The sequence below is a fragment of the Paroedura picta genome, chromosome 11 (assembly GCF_049243985.1).
Source record: "Paroedura picta isolate Pp20150507F chromosome 11, Ppicta_v3.0, whole genome shotgun sequence".
In the NCBI taxonomy this organism is placed as follows: domain Eukaryota; kingdom Metazoa; phylum Chordata; class Lepidosauria; order Squamata; family Gekkonidae; genus Paroedura; species Paroedura picta.
The window spans coordinates 33,619,459-33,628,334 of NC_135379.1; the positions used below are offsets into that span (position 1 = coordinate 33,619,459).

An 8,876-nucleotide genomic window follows, 5' to 3' on the forward strand; every position below is an offset into this window, starting at 1 on the left:
GGGTGTTGCTTCTTATCATTTTTAGTTACCACATTTCTGTACTGCTCTTCCTTAGAGGAAACTAGAATGGCATTTTATCCTTGCAAACAGGAGTCTGGTGGTGCTTTAACGATAAGCAGATTTATTGAAGTATAAGTTTTTATGGACCCATGCCCACTTCATCTAAAGATGCCTCTTTTTTTTTTTTTTTTTGCAAAAGGATAAGACTGACATTTTGTTTTGGATGCAACAGAGTGGCATGCCTACATCACTACATGTTTAATCTTTGCAACCATTTTATAAAATTGATTCAGAAGATAATATAAAGAGAGTGTTGATCCCAGGCAGACTTTTTGACCAGTAGAAGGCACATCCATCAGCAGAACAGAAAGTTCCTCCTTTTCTTCTCCCACTGCAGTCCATTTATCTTCCTGAAATGCTGTTTCAGAGGAACAGGGAATCTTCAGGAATGCCATTGGGGCAAACAGGGAATCTGAAAGGGGAAAAGCAGAAATTATATTGCCCTCCTTCTGTCTGGATAGATTCCAATCCCAGGTCGATTCAGTCCCTACCATCTACACTGAATGCAATTCCCATTTTGATTTTGGGCGATTTAAATTTTTCACCTGCATCAAGCATGATTGATCCGGAGTGACTCTGCCTTTCCTGGAGTGGATTTAACCCTCAATATTCCTGGAGTGGATATAACTTTCCTGGAGTGGATATAACCCTCAATAACCCTCAATATTTTAAAATTGGCATGAGTAAGCATACAGCTGTCTGCTTTCCCCAAAATAACTTGCTGCTGAGCTTCTAATGCTGTAGAAATGCCCTGGTTGGCCAGGGCATCAGTTCAAAGGCTTCCTAATTCCCAGGATGCAAGGCTTCCCTTAAAGGGGAAGCCCTAACTTCTCTCCCCAGAAGACCCAGAAACTCTAACTTCTCTCGGCAGAGACTTTCTTCTTGGGTTTATTCCCTCTCCTCTGCTATCTCCAATCCTCTCCCCACCCCCACCCACCCACCCACCCCGTTCAAGAAAAGAAAGAGGATCCTGCTGCGCTTGGCTCCCCCTCCCCTTCTGAGCTTACCTAACCACATGCAGAATACTTTTCTGTTGCGGGCGGGGGGGGGGGGTAGAGGAAGACCCGAGTTCAAATCAATCTGAATTCAGCAGGATCCACAACGGAATAAACGAAGTAAGTGCAGAATCAGCCTAAGCTCTACAGGAAAGCAGGGATTTGGTCCTCAATTTCATACATGGCAAACCAGCAGTATTACACAACATGCTGTCCTGATGCATGGGCAGCCCTTCTAATTTTTTAATACCAAGCAACATTGCAATTCTAAGTAGAGTGTCTCCAGTCTAAGCCCACTGATTTTAATCAACTTGGAATAGAGTAACTTTGCAAAGGATGGCCCTGAAAGTAAATAAAGACTTCTCCCATTCCTGAGGCCTAATCCACTTGGGTGTTTTTTAAATTGAAAATATCAGGAACAGCCAAACATTATACTCAATGTAATGAAAATTAAATGGCAAACAAAATATTGTAGCAAAGTAATTAGGATAAAATGTTAGTTAAATGTATAATTTCATGGGTCAGAGCTATTTCTAAATTATTCTTTAGAATGAACGACTTTGCCTTTTGCCTGTTAAGCAGACAAGCTAGGTCCATTAATCATGTACAACTGTAGTGTCAGGGTGTTGTTTTCCAGTAATGGGTAATTCATCGAACTATGCACAGGTTAAAAAAGGAACTGCTTAGACAAACCAACACCCAAAATTGAACTAATGGATCTAAAGCAGCAAAGAATTTTTAATGAGTAATAAGCTTAGAGCACTAGGAAGATGTTGTGTAAGGAAAGCACGGCTAAATATGAGAAGTGTTAGAAATAACACAGTATTAATTTTTTTTTTTTAATCTCACCACTGTTACACAGTTTGAAGTCAATCTGGCTTCCATAAGCAGTTTCCTGTTGACCCCGAACAGGCATTAGGGGAGTGACACTGGACCCTTACTAGTTCCCAAGGCCTGTGCTTCCATGTCTAGCGGTGGTGTGGCACAGCAGTGCAAGGGGATGGGCAAGCATTTGTATAGAAAGCAAGGGAGGGATGCCTTCAGCGGCTGGAGAAAGCCATTTCGTGCTGCTCTGTCTGCAGACTTTGCCCCCCCTCAAAAAAAGTGGAGAGGGAGGGGGAATTTGGAAAGATGATGGGAGGGGAAGACTGATAGCTTAATGATTCCAGTCAATGGAGCTGATCCAGGAAATAAACGGGGGGGGGGGGTATTTTATGTGTGTGTGTGTGATGGTCTGGTTACCTGCAGAGATGTATGTGTGTGTGCTGATAGGGAAGGGTAAGGCAATGGGGGGGGGGGAGGGAAGCGAGAGCACTGTGCTGCTGCAGGGTTGAAGGGGCGGTGGCTGCCTGTCTGTTTCAACACTCCGAGGGGAAGAAGCAGAAGGGGGGTGACATCAGAGCCCTGCAAGAGGGGAGAAGGGGAAGAACTCTTGATTTGCTTAGAACATTTCTATTATGAATCCCCCCTCCCACCACCTTTAGCATCATAAGAGATAGGAATGGTTTTATTTTCTGTGCCCCCCACACCCTTTTTTGGAGAGAGATGGGAAAGCCTGCAATAGATTTACATTTGTATGTATGTGGAGGGAAAACAGATGTGAAGGGGGGGGAGAAGGAAATGTGGTGGAAACTCAGAAGAAATATGTGAACAAAGTGATTTCTGGGTCAGAGGAGGAGTCTCCCAAGTTCTGCTCTGTGTCTCTGGGTGAAGAGGGGGAAAATCAGTGCAGAGTTCTGTAAAGCCTGGGAGAGCAGGGAGGGAGGGAGAGAGATGGCCAAATAGCTCTTGGCAGATGACATTTATATCAGTTACTAGCTTCAAAGCCCACTCCTAAGAATGGGCCTTGAACGGGCCCCCTCCCCCGGCCCCCGGCCAGGCAGCTTTAGGAGGCTTTGGGCTGCAGCTCGCAGCCGGATTAAGTGGGGTGGATGGGGTCTGGCCTACTCATTAGCAGGCCCAGGATAGAGCTCCTTAGCAGGCAGTCAGCAGGCTGGGAGGCCCTCATTAGCAGGCCCTGCTTAGCAGGCCAAGAGGCCCTCGTTAGCAGGCCCTCCACCACAGCCCTTTGCCCAGGGCCCTCTCCCCTTACCTGCTGCTGGCTCCAGGCACTGAGGCACATCTGAGAGGAATGTGGCTAGCATCCAGGGGTGGAGGGTGGGAGCTGCAAGGGCAGGGCCAATCAGCAAAGCTGGCTGCGCCCTGATTGGCCGTATTCCAACTTGGACAACCGGACACATCCCACCCCCCAGGCTGTTTCACAAATATATAGAGGAACCATGGATAAGGATAGGTATGTGGCTCTGTGGGAGGGGTAGGAGAAGGGAGAGCCTTACATATATACCCTGCCACCACTCATTTGTTGCCACCTCTTTCTGACTGTGCAAGAAAGTTGATTATTCTCTTCCTTCTTCTTCTCTCCTCCCCCAACCATGTCACTAAGCCCCGCTGGCCCCTGCATCACCAAGCCCTGCTCCTTGTCCTGTGCCTTTGAGCCCCAGTCACCCCCTGCCCTGGGTGCCAAATAGATTAGGTACCACACTGTTGAGGTCTTGTCAATAAAAGCCTTGGGACAGAAGGATTAGAGTTGCATGCTCTCAAGTTATTTTTAAAAACTGTTCTATGAAGTTTTCTATTGCTAATTTGTTTTTGTTTTTTCTTAATCGGGGATTGGGCTCTATTTCTTTGGAAACGAAAATCTTCTCTGTTGCCAATCCACCCACACCTTGTGTCTTTCTGTATCTGTGTAGTAAACTCTGTTTCTTCTCTTAAAATGGGGTTTGGCCAATTTCCCAACAGCATTTGTAACTGCATTACCAGCCATGCAAATAATTACCTTAACTCAATATTGGATCCGTCACCACAACAAATTGCAGATCAGTGACCTCAGAGTTAGATGTTTCATGTTGTCTTTGGCTGAGATGTTATGGTTTTCATGATCCAAAATGAAAACAGAAATTCAAGATAAATCCTGACAGTCAGTGTTTCTGATGTCTTACATTTCAGTGCTAAGGAGACTCAAAAGGAATGACATTCTGAATTCATGCTGTTTGATCTTCTATACTATTACCATTTCATGCCTTTTTGTAGCACCTCAGAGATGGAAAACAAAGAAACACATAAAATCATGGTTTAATGCTATGGAGTATAATCCTAATTCCAAGGGGATTTCTGCACCCGTTAAAAAATAGTGAAATGCTTACCTTTTATTGTCATTATATTCTGGCCTCTCCATATGATGCTGCCAACATGCAGCGTCTGGGCAGTAAACGGCCGGCTACATCCTCCATTTTAAAGCGCTATTTGGTGAATCTCAATGTGTAAATTGCCTTACATTATATGTGCCTTGGTGATTCTTCCTCCCACAAACATGCTGTTGGTTTCTGGATGAAATCCAAATGATAAACTGAAAAGGAAATTGAACTGTAGAGCTTGTTTATCACCTTTCAAAAATACAAAGGCAAATGAACAGAGATTCTTTGGGACTCACTGTAGAGCTACTGTATCACATACTTTGATTGGGGTATATATTCAACACCATTAACATAATTTTCCTGATACATGAACCAACTGCTATCTTGAATCAGGAGAGGAAGTTCACACATTTCTAGTTTTAGTGTTATGATTTATATGACAATGTGTGGACTCACTTGAGTCCTTAGTAGTCTAATTTGCTTAACATAAACTACCTTAAAAAGTAATGACAAGGTGGAGGGAAGGCTTCAAAATAAATTCTTGCCTTTCTGAGGGTTAGGTCTGACTGTCACTTCTGTTTCCATTTCCATGTTTTAATAGGTTTGTCTGTAGCTCACAAATGAGAGTGTTTATGTTTCTGTTCTCACCCCATTTCCCTCCTTACTTAGTCCTGCATGTCCATGAAGATCCAAGGATTTTAAGAATAATTGGTGGTTACAAGGGCTCTTTTACCTCTTTTGCTTGCTGGTAGGATCCAATCCAATATTTAAAAAAGAAAACACAGAAATTAAAAAATGGCTTCAAAATTAGATTTGTTGTTGGGGGGGAAGTTGTGTCCAAGCCATCACAACCCCATGGACAATGATCCTCCAGGCCTTCCTGTCCTCTACCATCCCCCGATGGTGACTCCATCCAGCCACCTCATTCTCTGTCGCCCCCTTCTTCTTTTGCCCTCGATCGCTCCCAGCATTAGGCTCTTCTCCAGGGAGTCCTTCCTTCTCATGAGGTGGCCAAAGTATTTGAGTTTCATCTTCAGGATCTGGCCTTCTAAGGAGCAGTCAGGGCTGATCTCCTCTAGGACTGACCGGTTTGTTCGCCTTGCAGTCCAAGGGACTCACAGGAGTCTTCTCCAGCAGCAGAGTTTAAAAGCCTCAATTCTTTGATGCTCGGCCTTCCTTGTGGTCCAACTTTCACAGCCATACATTGCAATTGGGAAGACCATAACCTCAACTAGAAACACTTTTGTTGGCATGGTGATGTCTCTGCTTTTTAAGATGCCGTCCAGATTTGCCATATTAGATTAACAAAATTAGATACCTATATTTAAAAAGCCCAGGCTACGCTGAGCTTGTCAGATTTTGGAAGCCAAGCAAGGTTGGCCCTGGTTAGTATTTGGATTGGAGACCCCCAAGGAAGGCCAGGGTTGCAATTACAGAGGGAGGCTACAGCAAACCACTCCTGAATGACTCTTGCCTTGAAAACCCTTTGAGCCACCAAAAGTCACCTGTGACTTAATGATTTACTTATTTTTAGCTCAGACTTGGAAGAACAGGATTCAGTGTTCTCTTGCTAGGTTGATTAGATCCAAAACAAGGGGATTACTCCACCAGTGTCAACATCTTTGAAAGTCATTTATTTATTTTAATAATTTATACTTTATTTTTTTATTTTTTATTTTAAAATGCTTATATCCAACATCGTCAGCTTTTATCCTCCAAGTTTGCATTCAAATTTAAAAACATGTACAGTCCATTAGAAAGGGCTTTCACAACATCGACAACCATTGGTTCACTTGCCCTGGCCTCCTCTTTCAAATGTGGCATTGGGCAGCACTGGAAAGGTGCCGATCAATGGCCCATGCTCCTACTAAATAGGCATTTGCTGCATGCTACTAACCCACCCACCTTCCCTTGGCATGTTGCAGGATATGCTGGTTGCTTGCACAACTACTAAGAAGGAATTTTTTGGATTCCCTCAGATTAGCTATTGATTAGCCTTTTTCTCACCTGCTCCACAATATCAACAAAGAGGATCTCTGTATTAAAATTTAATAAGCTTGGATTTTAACTGGTTTTAATATAACTACATGGCAGGAATAGGGTGGATTGCTCAGGATGGGTAGGAACACCTGGTAGAGATCAGGGAAAGGAGTGTGTGGGGGGTGGATCCTGTTAACTCTTAGCATATTGTTTGTGCATTCAAGGATCAGTAATTCTGGTATAATCCACTGGCTGAGTTTTGAACCAGGGTACCTCTGTCTAAGAAAAGACTGCCATTGGAAAACATGCCAAGCACAGCTCACCCTTAAAATATATCAGCATATTTTAATAAATTATTATGTAGATCAGACATTTAAATAAATGAGTTGCTTTCTCGTGGCCTTAATTTGGGGGTGGTCTGGGGAATAAACATTTATCAAGTATCATTAAGAGCACTAGTAGGACCAATTGTAATAATTAGAGGCCAGCATAAAATCAAGGCAATAAGCCAAATTACTCAGACACTTTGCAAATCAGAGTAATAGCAGCAGTTTTAAATGGTAGCAGCATGTGTCAACCTATCACTCAATAACTGGCAAACAGAGATATGATGTGGTGAACAAAGAAAAGGAGGTGTAATAGAAAACTATAAAAGCAAACCAAAGAGAAATGAAAAGGAAATTTCTCTTTTGGGAGAAAAAAAGACAGTAAGAGGAATCAATGGCTATATCTAACAAAGTGACTTTTGGAAAAAAATCACGCTCTCCATAACAACTCTGCTTTCAGACTGCTTTGAGTCCTGTACAGATTAACCACAAATATACAAGACTTTGGTTGCATGAATGTGGCAGAACCCAATCCAGACTTCTTGAGTCTGAAAGTTCAGTATATTTCTTTCAGCAGCAGCCCACAATGTCCAAGACTCAGTTCAGTTCCATTGATACACGATTGTGTTTTCACTCCAACAAACCATAGTTGGCTTTATTCCAATAATTTACATTGGGATTTCAGCTGGAGTAAATGTATTATGATCGGAAAAGGTATAGAAAAGAATGAAATTCAAAAACAAGTCTTTATTTACAACAAAGAATCTGATCAGTTTTATTCCACAGCCTAGTGATTTTCACTTGCTTAAAATGTAGTTTAAATTGCCCTCCTACTAACTCTCCATATTTCATAAAGGGAAACCCAATTACTATGTTATTCAGTGTCCTATATATTAAAGGTGGGTTCCAAATATAACTCATAGAGTACTATGTTGGCTTTGTGATCAGGTCTCAGGTCCCAATCAGCCTTTTCCCAAATACCTGTGCTAATTATGGGTATTTTAGCTACAGATAAGGGTTACTGTTGAGTCACTTTGCATTCAAACCAAAGCCTAGAGAGTTTCACTAACTCAATTAATTATGATTGATTGATTTGAAAGGGAGGATGAATAGTATGCACAGAATTTATTTTTTACCCTCATCCAAATGCTATTCAAGGATAAGTGGAAAGGCTAACTTTTATAAGCCTATCCGGTGCTAATAGCTGCTTATCTCACTCACCTTCTCCAGTTAATGACGCACTGTTGGCACCAGCTTTTGTGACTAGCTTTTCATTTCTTTAGTTTTTGCTCCTTGTTTTGGCAAGGACATTTTGATCATAAAAAATTGCCAGAACAAGAGCTCCACTTCAATAAATTTGCACCCAATTGACCTGCAATGGCTTTTGAGCTGTAGATGTTCAATGGCTGTTCGGAGAAACCACTTATCAGTTTTCTCTGTGGTGTCTTTTCTGTATATTATTAGAGCACATAATTAAGTTCTCACAGCAGGCAAGCTTCTATTGGCATGGCCCCTTTAGGATGATATTATGAAGACTGGAGAACAAAGATCATTGCTGATTTGCTCAGGAGCTGGATGCGCAGTTAAATCATTCACCAAGCCATTTGACTGTTGCACAGACCTTTTCTTAGTGGGCAGTCCAGTCCAAAAGTCAGATACATTGTAGTGAGCATCACTCACCCAAGATCAGTTTCACCAAACCGGCTGACAAACACTTGCAGTGCAGCCCTCATATGTCCTGACAATGACTCCAACCATTTCAGGTGTATTCATGCATGGTCAAAACGAAGATGTGCCCTAGATGTGTCAGGATAAAAGCAGCCTGCTTTCCAAAATAAGCCAAAGTTTTCACTGAAATTTGGGCTGCTTAAATACCCACAGATTCAGTTCACAATTGGTTCGCCAGCTGTAACAGGGAGCCAGTTTTTAACCAAACAGTTTGGTTGTTTGTGAACAGTTCATCTACTCATTGGGGTAGTTTCTACATACTCAGACATGACAGTGCGATTTGTCTTGCCATTTCCCCATTCCACACAGACTGCCCATCATCCAATCATATAAATAAACATTCTCTCACCCCCATAAGTGTGGCTGCCTTTTCAGCACACAGCCACCACTGCTGCTGCAGGGGATGTTGGTGTGAAGTGGAGGTGGCATTGTGGATCTGCCTGGGCCCTGTGTAAATGAGATGTCCAGTTGCCTGGGAGCCAGTGTGAAATGGGCTGGGGCTCGGCCATCTGAACCAGCTTTAAAGAACAAGCAGCAAGGAGATCAGCCTCTTGCTCCCTTCCATCACTCCACATGGCCACTTTCTCACTCTC

At 42.8% G+C, this 8,876-nt stretch overlaps 1 long non-coding RNA gene across 1 annotated transcript; it reads right to left on the minus strand.

Moving 5' to 3' along the window:
* Positions 1–214: 214 nt before the first annotated feature.
* On the minus strand, positions 215–7,863 carry LOC143821125 (uncharacterized). The gene is made up of 4 exons (XR_013225691.1): positions 7,777–7,863; positions 4,259–4,461; positions 3,892–3,971; positions 215–472 (listed from the first exon to the last, which is right to left on the minus strand). It is a non-coding gene; the product is annotated as an uncharacterized LOC143821125 (long non-coding RNA).
* Positions 7,864–8,876: the final 1,013 nt, after the last annotated feature.